Source organism: Chiloscyllium punctatum, chromosome 31, assembly GCF_047496795.1.
Source record: "Chiloscyllium punctatum isolate Juve2018m chromosome 31, sChiPun1.3, whole genome shotgun sequence".
NCBI lineage: Eukaryota > Metazoa > Chordata > Chondrichthyes > Orectolobiformes > Hemiscylliidae > Chiloscyllium > Chiloscyllium punctatum.
The window spans coordinates 9508311-9527671 of NC_092769.1; the positions used below are offsets into that span (position 1 = coordinate 9508311).

General features: G+C 47.7%; 6 non-coding genes across 6 annotated transcripts; all 6 read right to left on the minus strand.

The window, feature by feature from the left end:
• Positions 1-6708: 6708 nt before the first annotated feature.
• Positions 6709-6790, minus strand: trnal-cag (transfer RNA leucine (anticodon CAG)). The gene has a single exon. It is a non-coding gene; the product is annotated as a tRNA-Leu (tRNA).
• A 1665-nt stretch (positions 6791-8455) lies between these two features.
• Positions 8456-8528, minus strand: trnav-cac (transfer RNA valine (anticodon CAC)). Its single transcript has one exon. It is a non-coding gene; the product is annotated as a tRNA-Val (tRNA).
• A 1613-nt stretch (positions 8529-10141) lies between these two features.
• trnal-cag (transfer RNA leucine (anticodon CAG)) lies at positions 10142-10223 on the minus strand. The gene has a single exon. It is a non-coding gene; the product is annotated as a tRNA-Leu (tRNA).
• A 3352-nt stretch (positions 10224-13575) lies between these two features.
• On the minus strand, positions 13576-13657 carry trnal-cag (transfer RNA leucine (anticodon CAG)). Its single transcript has one exon. It is a non-coding gene; the product is annotated as a tRNA-Leu (tRNA).
• A 3353-nt stretch (positions 13658-17010) lies between these two features.
• trnal-cag (transfer RNA leucine (anticodon CAG)) lies at positions 17011-17092 on the minus strand. Its single transcript has one exon. It is a non-coding gene; the product is annotated as a tRNA-Leu (tRNA).
• A 1665-nt stretch (positions 17093-18757) lies between these two features.
• Positions 18758-18830, minus strand: trnav-cac (transfer RNA valine (anticodon CAC)). Its single transcript has one exon. It is a non-coding gene; the product is annotated as a tRNA-Val (tRNA).
• Between the last annotated feature and the right edge of the window lie 531 nt (positions 18831-19361).

Genomic DNA, 19361 nt, shown 5'->3' on the forward strand with positions numbered 1-19361 from the left:
CCTTTCCACATAAGACCTTCCCTCCAGTCCAGGCACCATCCTTCTGCACCTTTCCCAAACCTTCCACATCCTTTTTATAATGGGGCGACCAGAACTGTACACAATATTCCAACTGTGGCCGCACCAGTGTTTTGTATAGTTGCTATATGATATTGTGGTTCCAGAACTCACTCCCTCTACGAATGAAACCTAACACACCGGATGCCGCCTTAACAGCACTATCCACTTGGGTGGCAACTTTCAGGGATCTATTTCCATGGACTCCAAGATCCCTCTGCACATCCACACTACCAAGAATCTTTCCATTGACCCAGTACTCTGCCTTCCTGTTATTCTTCCCAAAGTGCATAACCTCACATTTAGCTGCAATGAATTCCACTTGCACCTCTCGCAAGAAGTGAGACAAATCAACATGATATAAAGATCCAACAGAGTCACTACATTCATTTAGACATAAAGGGAACATGATTATCTGGTCTATCAGTGAGCAAAGGTTTCAAACAACATTGTGTGTGGTCAAACACCAACACACACACACACACACACACACACACACACACACACACACACAATAGTGTGAGTGTTCCAGTGAACTGACTGCAGAAATTATTTAACATTATCCTGTTAACAATCTAAAAACATTCACATCAGAGAAGCCATAAATATGTTGTGTTTATGGGAAAGGATTCACCAGATCATCCAACTTGGAGATATGTGAGGAGATGAGCACAATGGAAATGTCTGGATTGTGAGAAGAATTGCAAATTCCCAGACCTACTGGAGACTCATTGTCACAGACATTCTGTGTGAAGAGATTTATTTTGTCATCCAGCTTCATGTCATACCAGTGACTTTACACTGACAAGAGACCTTTCCGCTGACTGTGGTGAAAAAAAAAAAATTAAGATCTGTAAAGGTCTTAAATTCAATGGTCTTAGCCGTTACATCACATCTCATAACTAAATGGCCCTTCTCATCCTCTGAAGGACCAACATTTACCTTCGCCATTCTTTTTCATTTAAAGTTCTCATAGAAACTTCTGCTATCTGTCTTTAAATTCTGTGATGCATTTTTCTGTCCTGTTCTTTCTTACGGTTCTTTATCGCTCGCCTTGTGGCTTTCTTTTGACATTTAATGCTTTCCCAATCTTCCAGTTTCATACAGTTTTGATCACTTTGTATGCCTCATCTTTCAGTGTGAGAGATGGGGAGGGAAAGTGGTGAGGGGGGTGAGGGAGAGAGAAGGAGATGGGGGAGAAGAGAGGGTTGTGGAGGGGGTGGTGCGGGGATAAGGGAAAGAGGCAGCGCAGAGGAAAGAAGGGGTGGAGAGAGGGCTGTAGGAGAGAGGGGGTAGGAGAGAGCTGGGAACGGTGGGTGAGAGTAGGAGGAGAGATGGGAGAAGAAAATAGACGGAGTTGGGTAGGAGAGGGAAAATGAGGACACGGGGTGATGAGCAAGGCGTGAATGGCGTGAGGGGGAGTAGAGGGGTGGAGGGTGTAGGAGAGGGGGGTTATAGGATAGAGGGAGAGGAATGAAGGAGAGGAGTAGGGGTGAGGAGCAAGTGGAAGGTGGAGGAGGGGGAGGAGACAGTGAATGAAGTGGGGGGGCAAGTGATGGGGAGGAGAAAGGAGGAGAGGGTGCAGGAGAGAGGGGGAAGGAGGGGGAGGAGAAGGGGAGGAGGCGAAGACGTAGGGGAAGTTGGGGGTGTTAAGGTGAGGGAGCGGTTGGGATGGAGTAGGAGAGGGGGTGGAGAAGCGGGTGAGAGGTGGAGGAGAGAGGGACTTGGGGTGGAAGGTGTGTGGAGGGTTGGGGAGGAGAGCGGTGAAGATGATGAGGAGGGGGAGCATGGGGGAGGACAGTGGGAGGAGAGGGGGAGGAGAGAGTGTGGGAGGAGAGGCAGAAGTGGGGGAAGGAGGGGGAAGGTGAGGAGGGAAGGGGAGCAGAGTCAGGGAGGAGAGCTATGGAGGAGGGGGCAGGAGAGATGGGAGAGTAGAGGGGAGGACAGGTGGGAGGAGAGGATACGAGGGGAGAACATGGGGGTAGGGAAGGGGTTCAGGAGAAGGGATGAAGAAGAAGGGGACGGGAGAGTGGAAGAAGTGAGTGTGGAGAAGAGGGGAGGAGAGGGCGGGGAAGGGGAGAGGAGAGGAGGGGAGGTAAAGAAAGGAGAGGGTCGAAGATGAGAAGGGGTGCGGTGAGGGGATGAGGAGACAGGGCCAAAATAGAGAGGGGAGAGGGGAGAGAGGAGAGGTGAGCGGGAGAGGGGAGAAAGGAGAGGAGAGGGGAGAGGTGAGGGGGAGATGAGAGAGATATGGGGAGGAGAGAGAAGTGAGGGGAGTGGAGAGGGGACAGGAGAGAGTAGAGAGGAGAGTGTGGACAGGAGAGCAGGGAGAGAGGAGTTGAGAGAGGGAAGGGGAGAGGGTAGAGGAGAGGGGAGAGGGAAGAGGAGACAGTGGTGAGGAGTGAGAGGAGTGAGTAGTGACGAGTAAGCGGAGGGGTAGGAGGAGAGGAGAGAGTGGAGAGGTGAGCGGGAGAGAGGAGAAAAGAGCTGAGTGGAAAGGTGAGAGGACAGAGAAGAGAGGGAAGAGGAGAGAGGAGGGAGCAGAGAGCAGAGGGGGAGAGCGAACAGTGGTGAGGAGTGAGAGGAGAGAGAAGTGAGGAGAGAGGGGAGAGGAGAGAGGGAAGAGGCAAGAGGGGAGAGAAGAGAGTAGAGACGGAGGAGGAGGGGGATAGGGGATGAGGACAGAGGGGTAAAGAGAGGGGAGAGGAGAGAGAAGAGATGGGGGGAGAAGGGAGAGGAGAGAGTGATGGGGAGTGAGAGGAGAGGAGAGAGGAGAGAGGGAGGAGGAAGGGGAGAAGGGATGATGAGAGATGGGAAGGGGGAGAAGAGAGGAGAGGAGAGAGCAGAGGGGGAGACGGGAGAGTTGACTGGAGGGGAGAGAGAGGGAAAGGGGAGAGGGGGAAGAGAGAGAGGGGAAGAGACAGAAAGAGGGGGAAGAGAGTGAGGGGAGGACAGTGTAGGGGAGGAGAGGGGGTCGAGAGAGGGGATGAGAGAGATGGGGTGGAGAGAGAGTGGGCGAGAGGGAAGGAGAGAGAGGAGGAGTGAGAGGGGAAGGCGAGAGAGTGGGTGGAGTGAGGGGGAGGAAGGAGAGAATGTGGAAAGAGAGGGGAGGTTAGGGGATGATGGAGCGGGGAGGAGAGAGAGGGGAGGGAAGGGTGTGTGAGGAGAGAGGGGGCGGAGCGAGGGGGAGGAGAGAGAGTGGGGACGGAGAGAGGGAGGAGAGAGGGGGAAGTTAGGGGGAGGACGGAGAGGGGAGGAGAGAGAGGGGAGGAGAGAGAGGGGAGGGGAGGGAGTGGGAGGAGAGAAGGGGAGGATGGAGTGGGGAAGAAGAAAGGAGGAGGAGAGAAGGGGCGGAAGAGAGGGGCGGAAGAGAGGGGCGGAAGAGAGAGGTGGAAGACTGAGAGTGGGAGGATGGGGTAGAGAGCAGCAGGGGGAAAGGAGAGTGTTAGAGATGGGGAGGAGGAGAGTGGGAGAGGTGTGGGGGCGAGGAGGAGGAGAGCAGAGGTGGATAATAGCAGGGAGAGAAGAGGAGAGGGGGAGGAGGTGGTCGCGCGGAGAGAGAGAGTAGAAAGCAGGAGGGGGTGGAAGCAGAAGGAGGTGGCGAGGACAGTTCGAGGGGACAGAGCGGTTGAAGGTGAGAGAGGAGGAATGGTAGTATTGTGAAAAACTGCAGAAACGAACGACTTCCTTACTTTTGCTCCGACTGACCATACTTCGTGAAAATTTCCCAGAACCTCAGTTGAGGATTTCTGCCTCTGGAAGTTACCTCAGAAACCCTGTTAACTCGTAATGTACTGAGCGAATCGCAAAACAGTAAGCATTTAACACGGAACACAAACAAAACTGGCATGCATAATGCATTTTCAGACACAGAGATGAATGAATGCTAAATTTGAGACAGTCCGAGGGCATGAGTCATAAAGTAATCTCACAACTAACAACAGGGCAATTCCAAAAAACTCTTTCAAACATACTGCAGCCTTAGTGCACCAACACGAGGAGCGACTCAATACATTTTGCTAACTTCCATGGTGCTTATTAGAAATGGAGTTTCTGTTCACCTCAATCTAAAAGGCAGTTTCTGAACATAGTAACAGAACTCAAAAGGTAATTACCTCACCCCACCCCCACTCCGGAAGAGGTGCTAACTGCCCTTGATTGCTTTTTGTTCTCGATGTGAAGAGCTCTCACACCTGAGTCACCTTCACGTCTCTGTTTGCTGAGTGAATCACAAAGAAGGAGTATCACCAGAGCTTCAATTGCCACACTTCTACACTCGCCCTCTCCGTGAACATTTTCCTGCTCGTCAGTGATTTAAAGAAAATTAAATGGATGCGATGTCATTCTGTAGCCTCTCTGTCGATTCCTCCGTTACAGTTCCAACATGGCTTAGATCTCGGGGCGCACCTTAATACTAGCGACGCTATGACAGCACAGGTCCGGAGGTTCCTCTCAGAGTGTATGTTTTTTTTCATTGCTGTTGCTGATTGAATGAGCCACTAACGTGCGAACTGCTCCAAAACATGATTCAGGACCTCCGGTGCCAACTCTCGCGCGTTGAATAACGACAGACAGCTTCCAAATGAAGCCTTTCAGAGACGACTTTGGGGTACGTTTGACAGACAGACAAGTTCAGGAATTCGTGGTGCGCTGTGACACCAGCGCATCAGCTTCTTCCCTGCCTTTGAACCGGGCCGCCTGCGCAAGGAATGCAAATGCGGTACTGCTTTTCGTGGAAGGATCAGAACGCGGCAACTACATTCTCAAACAGAATGGCATATGATCAGAACCAGGTTGGAGAAAAACTTTATAACGCTTTGCACAGTAATTAAATGGAGTTGCCTTGCATTTCACTACGAGAGCAGATTCGTTCAAGCAAATTCGAAGGCAGGTTTGCAGATGGGAAAGCAAGCAAGGAAGCTCCGTTCTTGTGCATGTGAAAGGCTGCACTTGAAAAAGAAAGCAGTTTCTGCCCAGTTTCGAACTGGGGACCTTCCGCGTGTTAGGCGAACGCGATGACCACTACACTACAGAAACCAGCCGAGGCTACCGTACAGCAGCTCAGTGGCATCCAGCACTGAAAGTTGAAGCAATTCTACGTTTCACCTTTCTGTTTCCAATAGCTTGTTATTGTCCAGCGAAATTAACATCTTGAAAACGTAAAAAAAAACACGTGAAATTGATGACAAAATATAGACAAGGATGTCGTCAATATTTGGACCGTAGGGCGAGGTGGAATAAGCTGGGACGACTTTCCCCGCAGCATAACGGCTGCGACATGATCTTATGGAAGGGTTGTAAACTGAGTATTTATGTGTTTTACCCAAGTTGGGGTGAGTTGAAAAATCGAGAGCATCGGTTTAAGGTGAGTGGGCTGAAATTGACAAAGGTCCTGCGGCACATTTCCCACACAGAAGGTTGTGCGTGTTTGGAATGAGCTACCAGAGGAAGTGGAGGAGGCGATTACACTCAGAAAATTGCAAAGGTAATCGGATGAGTTTCTGGATAGGATGGGTTTATCGGGATTGGGGCCAAATGCTGGGGAACGGGACTTGTTTAACTTTGGCTAGGAGGTGAGCATGGACGAGATACACCGAAGTATCTGATTCCACGCGGTGTACCCCAATACCGTCGTGTTGCTTACACCGGCTTTAAAGGATTACTTTTTAGCAGAGCTTGCTGTCGCAGTCTGTGGCACAATCGTTTCGTCTGTTCGACTGCTCACGGGAAAGGTAGTATTGTGAAACACTGCAGAAACGAACGACTTCCTTACTTTTGCTCCGACTGACCATACTCCGTGAAATTTTCCCAGACCCTCAGTTGAGGATTTCTGCTGCTGGAAGTTACCTCAGAAACCCTGTTAACTCGTAATGTACTGAGCGAATCGCAAAACAGTAAACATTTAACACGGAACACAAACAAAACTGGCATGCCTAATGCATTTTCAGACACAGAGATGCATGAATGCTAAATGTGAGACAGTCCGAGGGCATGAGTCATAAAGTAATCTCACAACTAACAACAGGGCAATTCCAAACTACTCTTTCAAACATACTGCAGCCTTAGTGCACCAACACTTCCCAGACAATGCTGAAAAGAGAGAAAGAAAGAACATAATAAGAAGGGGCCATAAAAAGTGAATTTCACCAATCACAGTCTCGATGAGATTCCCTTTCCGTTCCGATGCCTCCAGGACGGAAATAAAGGAAATGGGAGAAATTCAATAACATGTGACATCGAAATTCATTGGATCGATTTCCCCATTGACCAGAAAACCAAATAACGACGAGTCGAGTCACCACATAACGAGTTAACAGGGTTTCTGAGGGAACTTCCAGCAGCAAAAATCCTCAACTGTGGGTCCGCGGAAATTTCACGGAGTATGGTCAGTCGGAGCAAAAGTAAGGAAGTCGTTCGTTTCTGCAGTGTTTCATCACAACAGCGATGAAATAACAGTCTCCATTCGGTTCCAGTAAACGCTCAAATTGCCTGGAACAGCAGAGCTGTTTGCGATTTTCCGCGTGGCACTGTCCCACACCACAGTTAATTCCCCGGGAAGCAAACCCATTTTACTTTTGTTTTCAACATCAATACAGTGGGGGCGGAAACAGCATTTTAACAAGCTGCAGCATTGGAGTTAAACAGCAGAAAAGGCAGTGGCGGGATTCGAACCCGCGCCCCTTTCAAGACTGGAGCCTGGATCCAGCGCCTTAGACCGCTCGGCCACACTACCAGCCGATCGCACAGCCCCTTTCCTTGCATTTCCAATTGTGCCCCTGCATAACAACAGACGCAAAGTCACATGAAAAGGGTTCCATGATCCCTCTCCGACTCGCACAGCTGCTGGGATGTGCCCGGCTGCAATGTCAATGTCGCAGCAGATAATGATAGCCCATCAATCCAGACAAAAATCAATTTTAAGCTGAGTCTATCTTCTCGGACTCTTTTCAGCTACAAATGTATCTGTGAGTGCTTGACAATATATGTTCGCTTATGATTTGGTCAAATAACCATGAGCTGCTTGACATTACTGCAATTTCGATTCTTGCTTTGCTAAATGATTTCACCCATTGCTCGAAAAAGGACGACTTTCACATTTACACGGAACACGAAACACGCCGGACTACAGGGAAAATGCACAAAGCTGAGCAGGCCGTGTTCCAAATCATACCGTGCAGCATTTATTCAGTCACTGTGTCTGTTTTGCAGAATAAGGGTCCCAAAGAAAGTTCTCTACCCTAAAACCGGAGGTCGCATTACATTCCGAGAGCGACAGATCACATTGTGAGGATGCTCTGACCTCGGAGCCAGTTCGTGATGACACTTTCCGTGCCTTTTACCTTAACCGTGCAATTTGCTGCAGAGATGTTCACTCCTGGACATGAGCCACATGGATACCAAGTGAGTCGGAAACCTGTGCGGGAATCGACGAGAAGCGACTCAATACATTTTGCTAACTTCCATGGTGCTTATTAGAAATGGAGTTTCTGTTCACCTCAATCTAAAAGGCAGTTTCTGAACATAGTAACAGAACTCAAAAGGTAATTACCTCACCCCACCCCCAGTCCGGAAGAGGTGCTAACTGCCCTTGATTGCTTTTTGTTCTCGATGTGAAGAGCTCTCACGCCTGAGTCACCTTCACGTCTCTGTTTGCTGAGTGAATCACAAAGAAGGAGTTTCACCAGAGCTGCAATTGCCACACTTCTCCACTCGCCCTCTCCGTGAACATTTTCCTGCTCGTCAGTGATTTAAAGAAAATTAAATGGATGCGATGTCATTCTGTAGCCTTTCTGTCGATTCCTCCGTTACAGTTCCAAAATGGCTTAGATCTCGGGGCGCACCTTCATACTAGCGACGCTATGACAGCACAGGTCCGGAGGTTCCTCTCAGAGTGTATGTTTTTTTTCATTGCTGTTGCTGATTGAATGAGCCACTAACGTGCGAACTGCTCCAAAACATGATTCAGGACCTCCGGTACCAACTCTCGCGCGTTGAATAACGACAGACAACTTCCAAATGAAGTCTTTCAGAGACGACTTTGGGGTACGTTTGACAGACAGACAAGTTCAGAAATTCGTGGTGCGCTGTGACACCAGTGCATCAGCTTCTTCCCTGCCTTTGAACCGGGCCGCCTGCGCAAGGAATGCAAATGCGGTACTGCTTTTCGTGGAAGGATCAGAACGCGGCAACTACACTCTCAAACAGAATGGCATATGATCAGAACCAGGTTGGAGAAAAACTTTATAACGCTTTGCACAGTAATTAAATGGAGTTGCCTTGCATTTCACTACGAGAGCAGATTCGTTCAAGCAAATTCGAAGGCAGGTTTGCAGATGGGAAAGCAAGCAAGGAAGCTCCGTTCTTGTGCATGTGAAAGGCTGCACTTGATAAAGAAAGCCGTTTCTGCCCAGTTTCGAACTGGGGACCTTTCGCATGTGAGGTGAACGTGATGACCACTACACTACAGAAACCAGCCGAGGCTACCGTACTGCCGCTCAGTGGCATCCAGCACTGAAAGTTGAAGCAATTCTACGTTTCACCTTTCTGTTTCCAATAGCTTGTTATTGTCCAGCGAAATTAACATCTTGAAAACGTAAAAAAAACACGTGAAATTGATGACAAAATATAGACAAGGATGTCGTCAATGTTTGGACCGTAGGGCGAGGTGGAATAAGCTGGGACGACTTTCCCCGCAGCATAACGGCTGCGCCATGATCTTATGGAAGGGTTGTAAACTGAGTATTTATGTGTTTTACCCAAGTTGGGGTGAGTTGAAAAATCGAGAGCATCGGTTTAAGGTGAGTAGGCTGAAATTGACAAAGGACCTGCGGCACATTTCCCACACAGAAGGTTGTGCGTGTTTGGAATGAGCTTCCAGAGGAAGTGGAGGAGGCGATTACACTCAGAAAAGTGCAAAGGTAATCGGATGAGTTGCTGGATAGGATGGGTTTAGCGGGATTGGGGCCAAATGCTGGGGAACGGGACTTGTTTAACTTTGGCTATACTGTGAGCATGGACGAGATACACCGAAGTATCTGATTCCACGCGGTGTACCCCAATACCGTCGTGTTGCTTACACCGGCTTTAAACGATTATTTTTTAGCAGAGCTTGCCGTCGCAGTCTGTGGCACAATCGTTTCGTCTGTTCGCCTGCTCACGGGAAAGGTAGTATTGTGAAACACTGCAGAAACGAACGACTTCCTTACTTTTGCTCCGACTGACCATTCTCCGTGAAATTTTCCCAGACCCTCAGTTGAGGATTTCTGCTGCTGGAAGTTACCTCAGAAACCCTGTTAACTCGTAATGTACTGAGCGAATCGCAAAACAGTAAACATTTAACACGGAACACAAACAAAACTGGCATGTCTAATGCATTTTCAGACACAGAGATGCATGAATGCGAAATGTGAGACAGTCCGAGGGCATGAGTCATAAAGTAATCTCACAACTAACAACAGGGCAATTCCAAACTACTCTTTCAAACATACTGCAGCCTTCGTGCACCAACACTTCCCAGACAATGCTGAAAAGAGAGAAAGAAAGAACATAATAAGAAGGGGCCATGAAAAGTGAATTTCACCAATCACAGTCTCGATGAGATTCTCTTTCCGTTCCGATGCCTCCAGGACGGAAATAAAGGAAATGGGAGAAATTCAATAACATGTGACATCGAAATTCATTGGATCGATTTCCCCATTGACCAGAAAACCAAATAACGACGAGTCGAGTCACCACATAACGAGTTAACAGGGTTTCTGAGGGAACTTCCAGCAGCAAAAATCCTCAACTGTGGGTCCGGGGAAATTTCACGGAGTATGGTCAGTCGGAGCAAAAGTAAGGAAGTCGTTCGTTTCTGCAGTGTTTCATCACAACAGCGATGAAATAACGATCTCCATTCGGTTCCAGTAAACGCTCAAATTGCCTGGAACAGCAGAGCTGTTTGCGATTTTCCGCGTGGCACTGTCCCACACCACAGTTAATTCCCCGGGAAGCAAACCCATTTTACTTTTGTTTTCAACATCAATACAGTGGGGGCGGAAACAGCATTTTAACAAGCTGCAGCATTGGAGTTAAACAGCAGAAAAGGCAGTGGCGGGATTCGAACCCGCGCCCTTTTCAAGACTGGAACCTGGATCCAGCGCCTTAGACCGCTCGGCCACACTACCAGCAGACCGCGCATCCACTTTCCTTGCATTTCCAATTGTGCCCCTGCATAACAACAGACGCAAAGTCACATGAAAAGGGTTCCATGATCCCTCTCCGACTCGCACAGCTGCTGGGATGTGCCCGGCTGCAATGTCAATGTCGCAGCAGATAATGATAGCCCATCAATCCAGACAAAAATCAATTTTAAGCTGAGTCTATCTTCTCGGACTCTTTTCAGCTACAAATGTATCTGTGAGTGCGTGACAATATATGTTCGCTTATGATTTGGTCAAATAACCATGAGCTGCTTGACATTACTGCAATTTCGATTCTTGCTTTGCTAAATGATTTCACCCATTGCTCGAAAAAGGACGACTTTCACGTTTACACGGAACACGAAACACGCCGGACTACAGGGAAAATGCACAAAGCTGAGCAGGCCGTGTTCCAAATCATACCGTGCAGCATTTATTCAGTCACTGTGTCTGTTTTGCAGAATAAGGGTCCCAAAGAAAGTTCTCTACCCTAAAACCGGAGGTCGCATTACATTCCGAGAGCGACAGATCACATTGTGAGGATGCTCTGCCCTCGGAGCCAGTTCGAGATGACACTTTCCGTGCCTTTTACCTTAACCGTGCAATTTGCTGCAGAGATGTTCACTCCTGGACATGAGCCACATGGATACCAAGTGAGTCGGAAACCTGTGCGGGAATCGACGAGAAGCGACTCAATACATTTTGCTAACTTCCATGGTGCTTATTAGAAATGGAGTTTCTGTTCACCTCAATCTAAAAGGCAGTTTCTGAACATAGTAACAGAACTCAAAAGGTAATTACCTCACCCCACCCCCAGTCCGGAAGAGGTGCTAACTGCCCTTGATTGCTTTTTGTTCTCGATGTGAAGAGCTCTCACACCTGAGTCACCTTCACGTCTCTGTTTGCTGAGTGAATCACAAAGAAGGAGTATCACCAGAGCTTCAATTGCCACACTTCTACACTCGCCCTCTCCGTGAACATTTTCCTGCTCGTCAGTGATTTAAAGAAAATTAAATGGATGCGATGTCATTCTGTAGCCTCTCTGTCGATTCCTCCGTTACAGTTCCAACATGGCTTAGATCTCGGGGCGCACCTTAATACTAGCGACGCTATGACAGCACAGGTCCGGAGGTTCCTCTCAGAGTGTATGTTTTTTTTCATTGCTGTTGCTGATTGAATGAGCCACTAACGTGCGAACTGCTCCAAAACATGATTCAGGACCTCCGGTGCCAACTCTCGCGCGTTGAATAACGACAGACAGCTTCCAAATGAAGCCTTTCAGAGACGACTTTGGGGTACGTTTGACAGACAGACAAGTTCAGGAATTCGTGGTGCGCTGTGACACCAGCGCATCAGCTTCTTCCCTGCCTTTGAACCGGGCCGCCTGCGCAAGGAATGCAAATGCGGTACTGCTTTTCGTGGAAGGATCAGAACGCGGCAACTACATTCTCAAACAGAATGGCATATGATCAGAACCAGGTTGGAGAAAAACTTTATAACGCTTTGCACAGTAATTAAATGGAGTTGCCTTGCATTTCACTACGAGAGCAGATTCGTTCAAGCAAATTCGAAGGCAGGTTTGCAGATGGGAAAGCAAGCAAGGAAGCTCCGTTCTTGTGCATGTGAAAGGCTGCACTTGAAAAAGAAAGCAGTTTCTGCCCAGTTTCGAACTGGGGACCTTCCGCGTGTTAGGCGAACGCGATGACCACTACACTACAGAAACCAGCCGAGGCTACCGTACAGCAGCTCAGTGGCATCCAGCACTGAAAGTTGAAGCAATTCTACGTTTCACCTTTCTGTTTCCAATAGCTTGTTATTGTCCAGCGAAATTAACATCTTGAAAACGTAAAAAAAAACACGTGAAATTGATGACAAAATATAGACAAGGATGTCGTCAATATTTGGACCGTAGGGCGAGGTGGAATAAGCTGGGACGACTTTCCCCGCAGCATAACGGCTGCGACATGATCTTATGGAAGGGTTGTAAACTGAGTATTTATGTGTTTTACCCAAGTTGGGGTGAGTTGAAAAATCGAGAGCATCGGTTTAAGGTGAGTGGGCTGAAATTGACAAAGGTCCTGCGGCACATTTCCCACACAGAAGGTTGTGCGTGTTTGGAATGAGCTACCAGAGGAAGTGGAGGAGGCGATTACACTCAGAAAATTGCAAAGGTAATCGGATGAGTTTCTGGATAGGATGGGTTTATCGGGATTGGGGCCAAATGCTGGGGAACGGGACTTGTTTAACTTTGGCTAGGAGGTGAGCATGGACGAGATACACCGAAGTATCTGATTCCACGCGGTGTACCCCAATACCGTCGTGTTGCTTACACCGGCTTTAAAGGATTACTTTTTAGCAGAGCTTGCTGTCGCAGTCTGTGGCACAATCGTTTCGTCTGTTCGACTGCTCACGGGAAAGGTAGTATTGTGAAACACTGCAGAAACGAACGACTTCCTTACTTTTGCTCCGACTGACCATACTCCGTGAAATTTTCCCAGACCCTCAGTTGAGGATTTCTGCTGCTGGAAGTTACCTCAGAAACCCTGTTAACTCGTAATGTACTGAGCGAATCGCAAAACAGTAAGCATTTAACACGGAACACAAACAAAACTGGCATGCCTAATGCATTTTCAGACACAGAGATGCATGAATGCTAAATGTGAGACAGTCCGAGGGCATGAGTCATAAAGTAATCTCACAACTAACAACAGGGCAATTCCAAACTACTCTTTCAAACATACTGCAGCCTTAGTGCACCAACACTTCCCAGACAATGCTGAAAAGAGAGAAAGAAAGAACATAATAAGAAGGGGCCATGAAAAGTGAATTTCACCAATCACAGTCTCGATGAGATTCCCTTTCCGTTCCGATGCCTCCAGGACGGAAATAAAGGAAATGGGAGAAATTCAATAACATGTGACATCGAAATTCATTGGATCGATTTCCCCATTGACCAGAAAACCAAATAACGACGAGTCGAGTCACCACATAACGAGTTAACAGGGTTTCTGAGGGAACTTCCAGCAGCAAAAATCCTCAACTGTGGGTCCGCGGAAATTTCACGGAGTATGGTCAGTCGGAGCAAAAGTAAGGAAGTCGTTCGTTTCTGCAGTGTTTCATCACAACAGCGATGAAATAACAGTCTCCATTCGGTTCCAGTAAACGCTCAAATTGCCTGGAACAGCAGAGCTGTTTGCGATTTTCCGCGTGGCACTGTCCCACACCACAGTTAATTCCCCGGGAAGCAAACCCATTTTACTTTTGTTTTCAACATCAATACAGTGGGGGCGGAAACAGCATTTTAACAAGCTGCAGCATTGGAGTTAAACAGCAGAAAAGGCAGTGGCGGGATTCGAACCCGCGCCCCTTTCAAGACTGGAGCCTGGATCCAGCGCCTTAGACCGCTTGGCCACACTACCAGCCGATCGCACAGCCCCTTTCCTTGCATTTCCAATTGTGCCCCTGCATAACAACAGACGCAAAGTCACATGAAAAGGGTTCCATGATCCCTCTCCGACTCGCACAGCTGCTGGGATGTGCCCGGCTGCAATGTCAATGTCGCAGCAGATAATGATAGCCCATCAATCCAGACAAAAATCAATTTTAAGCTGAGTCTATCTTCTCGGACTCTTTTCAGCTACAAATGTATCTGTGAGTGCGTGACAATATATGTTCGCTTATGATTTGGTCAAATAACCATGAGCTGCTTGACATTACTGCAATTTCGATTCTTGCTTTGCTAAATGATTTCACCCATTGCTCGAAAAAGGACGACTTTCACGTTTACACGGAACACGAAACACGCCGGACTACAGGGAAAATGCACAAAGCTGAGCAGGCCGTGTTCCAAATCATACCGTGCAGCATTTATTCAGTCACTGTGTCTGTTTTGCAGAATAAGGGTCCCAAAGAAAGTTCTCTGCCCTAAAACCGGAGGTCGCATTACATTCCGAGAGCGACAGATCACATTGTGAGGATGCTCTGACCTCGGAGCCAGTTCGAGATGACACTTTCCGTGCCTTTTACCTTAACCGTGCAATTTGCTGCAGAGATGTTCACTCCTGGACATGAGCCACATGGATACCAAGTGAGTCGGAAACCTGTGCGGGAATCGACGAGAAGCGACTCAATACATTTTGCTAACTTCCATGGTGCTTATTAGAAATGGAGTTTCTGTTCACCTCAATCTAAAAGGCAGTTTCTGAACATAGTAACAGAACTCAAAAGGTAATTACCTCACCCCACCCCCAGTCCGGAAGAGGTGCTAACTGCCCTGGATTGCTTTTTGTTCTCGATGTGAAGAGCTCTCACGCCTGAGTCACCTTCACGTCTCTGTTTGCTGAGTGAATCACAAAGAAGGAGTTTCACCAGAGCTGCAATTGCCACACTTCTCCACTTGCCCTCTCCGTGAACATTTTCCTGCTCGTCAGTGATTTAAAGAAAATTAAATGGATGCGATGTCATTCTGTAGCCTCTCTGTCGATTCCTCCGTTACAGTTCCAACATGGCTTAGATCTCGGGGCGCACCTTCATACTAGCGACGCTATGACAGCACAGGTCCGGAGGTTCCTCTCAGAGTGTTTGTTTTTTTTCATTGCTGTTGCTGATTGAATGAGCCACTAACGTGCGAACTGCTCCAAAACATGATTCAGGACCTCCGGTGCCAACTCTCGCGCGTTGAATAACGACAGACAGCTTCCAAATGAAGCCTTTCAGAGACGACTTTGGGGTACGTTTGACAGACAGACAAGTTCAGGAATTCGTGGTGCGCTGTGACACCAGCGCATCAGCTTCTTCCCTGCCTTTGAACCGGGCCGCCTGCGCAAGGAATGCAAATGCGGTACTGCTTTTCGTGGAAGGATCAGAACGCGGCAACTACATTCTCAAACAGAATGGCATATGATCAGAACCAGGTTGGAGAAAAACTTTATAACGCTTTGCACAGTAATTAAATGGAGTTGCCTTGCATTTCACTACGAGAGCAGATTCGTTCAAGCAAATTCGAAGGCAGGTTTGCAGATGGGAAAGCAAGCAAGGAAGCTCCGTTCTTGTGCATGTGAAAGGCTGCACTTGAAAAAGAAAGCAGTTTCTGCCCAGTTTCGAACTGGGGACCTTCCGCGTAGTTAGGCGAACGCGATGACCACTACACTACAGAAACCAGCCGAGGCTACCGTACAGCAGCTCAGTGGCATCCAGCACTGAAAGTTGAAGCAATTCTACGTTTCACCTTTCTGTTTCCAATAGCTTGTTATTGTCCAGCGAAATTAACATCTTGAAAACGTAAAAAAAAACACGTGAAATTGATGACAAAATATAGACAAGGATGTCGTCAATATTTGGACCGTAGGGCGAGGTGGAATAAGCTGGGACGACTTTCCCCGCAGCATAACGGCTGCGACATGATCTTATGGAAGGGTTGTAAACTGAGTATTTATGTGTTTTACCCAAGTTGGGGTGAGTTGAAAAATCGAGAGCATCGGTTTAAGGTGAGTGGGCTGAAATTGACAAAGGTCCTGCGGCACATTTCCCACACAGAAGGTTGTGCGTGTTTGGAATGAGCTACCAGAGGAAGTGGAGGAGGCGATTACATTCAGAAAATTGCAAAGGTAATCGGATGAGTTTCTGGATAGGATGGGTTTATCGGGATTGGGGCCAAATGCTGGGGAACGGGACTTGTTTAACTTTGGCTAGGAGGTGAGCATGGACGAGATACACCGAAGTATCTGATTCCACGCGGTGTACCCCAATACCGTCGTGTTGCTTACACCGGCTTTAAAGGATTACTTTTTAGCAGAGCTTGCTGTCGCAGTCTGTGGCACAATCGTTTCGTCTGTTCGACTGCTCACGGGAAAGGTAGTATTGTGAAACACTGCAGAAACGAACGACTTCCTTACTTTTGCTCCGACTGACCATACTCCGTGAAATTTTCCCAGACCCTCAGTTGAGGATTTCTGCTGCTGGAAGTTACCTCAGAAACCCTGTTAACTCGTAATGTACTGAGCGAATCGCAAAACAGTAAGCATTTAACACGGAACACAAACAAAACTGGCATGCCTAATGCATTTTCAGACACAGAGATGCATGAATGCTAAATGTGAGACAGTCCGAGGGCATGAGTCATAAAGTAATCTCACAACTAACAACAGGGCAATTCCAAACTACTCTTTCAAACATACTGCAGCCTTAGTGCACCAACACTTCCCAGACAATGCTGAAAAGAGAGAAAGAAAGAACATAATAAGAAGGGGCCATAAAAAGTGAATTTCACCAATCACAGTCTCGATGAGATTCCCTTTCCGTTCCGATGCCTCCAGGACGGAAATAAAGGAAATGGGAGAAATTCAATAACATGTGACATCGAAATTCATTGGATCGATTTCCCCATTGACCAGAAAACCAAATAACGACGAGTCGAGTCACCACATAACGAGTTAACAGGGTTTCTGAGGGAACTTCCAGCAGCAAAAATCCTCAACTGTGGGTCCGCGGAAATTTCACGGAGTATGGTCAGTCGGAGCAAAAGTAAGGAAGTCGTTCGTTTCTGCAGTGTTTCATCTCAACAGCGATGAAATAACAGTCTCCATTCGGTTCCAGTAAACGCTCAAATTGCCTGGAACAGCAGAGCTGTTTGCGATTTTCCGCGTGGCACTGTCCCACACCACAGTTAATTCCCCCGGAAGCAAACCCATTTTACTTTTGTTTTCAACATCAATACAGTGGGGGCGGAAACAGCATTTTAACAAGCTGCAGCATTGGAGTTAAACAGCAGAAAAGGCAGTGGCGGGATTCGAACCCGCGCCCCTTTCAAGACTGGAGCCTGGATCCAGCGCCTTAGACCGCTCGGCCACACTACCAGCCGATCGCACAGCCCCTTTCCTTGCATTTCCAATTGTGCCCCTGCATAACAACAGACGCAAAGTCACATGAAAAGGGTTCCATGATCCCTCTCCGACTCGCACAGCTGCTGGGATGTGCCCGGCTGCAATGTCAATGTCGCAGCAGATAATGATAGCCCATCAATCCAGACAAAAATCAATTTTAAGCTGAGTCTATCTTCTCGGACTCTTTTCAGCTACAAATGTATCTGTGAGTGCTTGACAATATATGTTCGCTTATGATTTGGTCAAATAACCATGAGCTGCTTGACATTACTGCAATTTCGATTCTTGCTTTGCTAAATGATTTCACCCATTGCTCGAAAAAGGACGACTTTCACATTTACACGGAACACGAAACACGCCGGACTACAGGGAAAATGCACAAAGCTGAGCAGGCCGTGTTCCAAATCATACCGTGCAGCATTTATTCAGTCACTGTGTCTGTTTTGCAGAATAAGGGTCCCAAAGAAAGTTCTCTGCCCTAAAACCGGAGGTCGCATTACATTCCGAGAGCGACAGATCACATTGTGAGGATGCTCTGACCTCGAAGCCAGTTCGTGATGACACTTTCCGTGCCTTTAACCTTAACCGTGCAATTTGCTGCAGAGATGTTCACTCCTGGACATGAGCCACATGGATACCAAGTGAGTCGGAAACCTGTGCGGGAATCGACGAGAAGCGACTCAATACATTTTGCTAACTTCCATGGTGCTTATTAGAAATGGAGTTTCTGTTCACCTCAATCTAAAAGGCAGTTTCTGAACATAGTAACAGAACTCAAAAGGTAATTACCTCACCCCACCCCCAGTCCGGAAGAGGTGCTAACTGCCCTTGATTGCTTTTTGTTCTCGATGTGAAGAGCTCTCACGCCTGAGTCACCTTCACGTCTCTGTTTGCTGAGTGAATCACAAAGAAGGAGTTTCACCAGAGCTGCAATTGCCACACTTCTCCACTCGCCCTCTCCGTGAACATTTTCCAGCTCGTCAGTGATTTAAAGAAAATTAAATGGATGCGATGTCATTCTGTAGCCTTTCTGTCGATTCCTCCGTTACAGTTCCAAAATGGCTTAGATCTCGGGGCGCACCTTCATACTAGCGACGCTATGACAGCACAGGTCCGGAGGTTCCTCTCAGAGTGTTTGTTTTTTTTCATTGCTGTTGCTGATTGAATGAGCCACTAACGTGCGAACTGCTCCAAAACATGATTCAGGACCTCCGGTACCAACTCTCGCGCGTTGAATAACGACAGACAACTTCCAAATGAAGTCTTTCAGAGACGACTTTGGGGTACGTTTGACAGACAGACAAGTTCAGAAATTCGTGGTGCGCTGTGACACCAGTGCATCAGCTTCTTCCCTGCCTTTGAACCGGGCCGCCTGCGCAAGGAATGCAAATGCGGTACTGCTTTTCGTGGAAGGATCAGAACGCGGCAACTACACTCTCAAACAGAATGGCATATGATCAGAACCAGGTTGGAGAAAAACTTTATAACGCTTTGCACAGTAATTAAATGGAGTTGCCTTGCATTTCACTACGAGAGCAGATTCGTTCAAGCAAATTCGAAGGCAGGTTTGCAGATGGGAAAGCAAGCAAGGAAGCTCCGTTCTTGTGCATGTGAAAGGCTGCACTTGAAAAAGAAAGCCGTTTCTGCCCAGTTTCGAACTGGGGACCTTTCGCATGTGAGGTGAACGTGATGACCACTACACTACAGAAACCAGCCGAGGCTACCGTACTGCCGCTCTGTGGCATCCAGCACTGAAAGTTGAAGCAATTCTACGTTTCACCTTTCTGTTTCCAATAGCTTGTTATTGTCCAGCGAAATTAACATCTTGAAAACGTAAAAAAAACACGTGAAATTGATGACAAAATATAGACAAGGATGTCGTCAATGTTTGGACCGTAGGGCGAGGTGGAATAAGCTGGGACGACTTTCCCCGCAGCATAACGGCTGCGCCATGATCTTATGGAAGGGTTGTAAACTGAGTATTTATGTGTTTTACCCAAGTTGGGGTGAGTTGAAAAATCGAGAGCATCGGTTTAAGGTGAGTGGGCTGAAATTGACAAAGGACCTGCGGCACATTTCCCACACAGAAGGTTGTGCGTGTTTGGAATGAGCTACCAGAGGAAGTGGAGGAGGCGATTACACTCAGAAAAGTGCAAAGGTAATCGGATGAGTTGCTGGATAGGATGGGTTTAGCGGGATTGGGGCCAAATGCTGGGGAACGGGACTTGTTTAACTTTGGCTA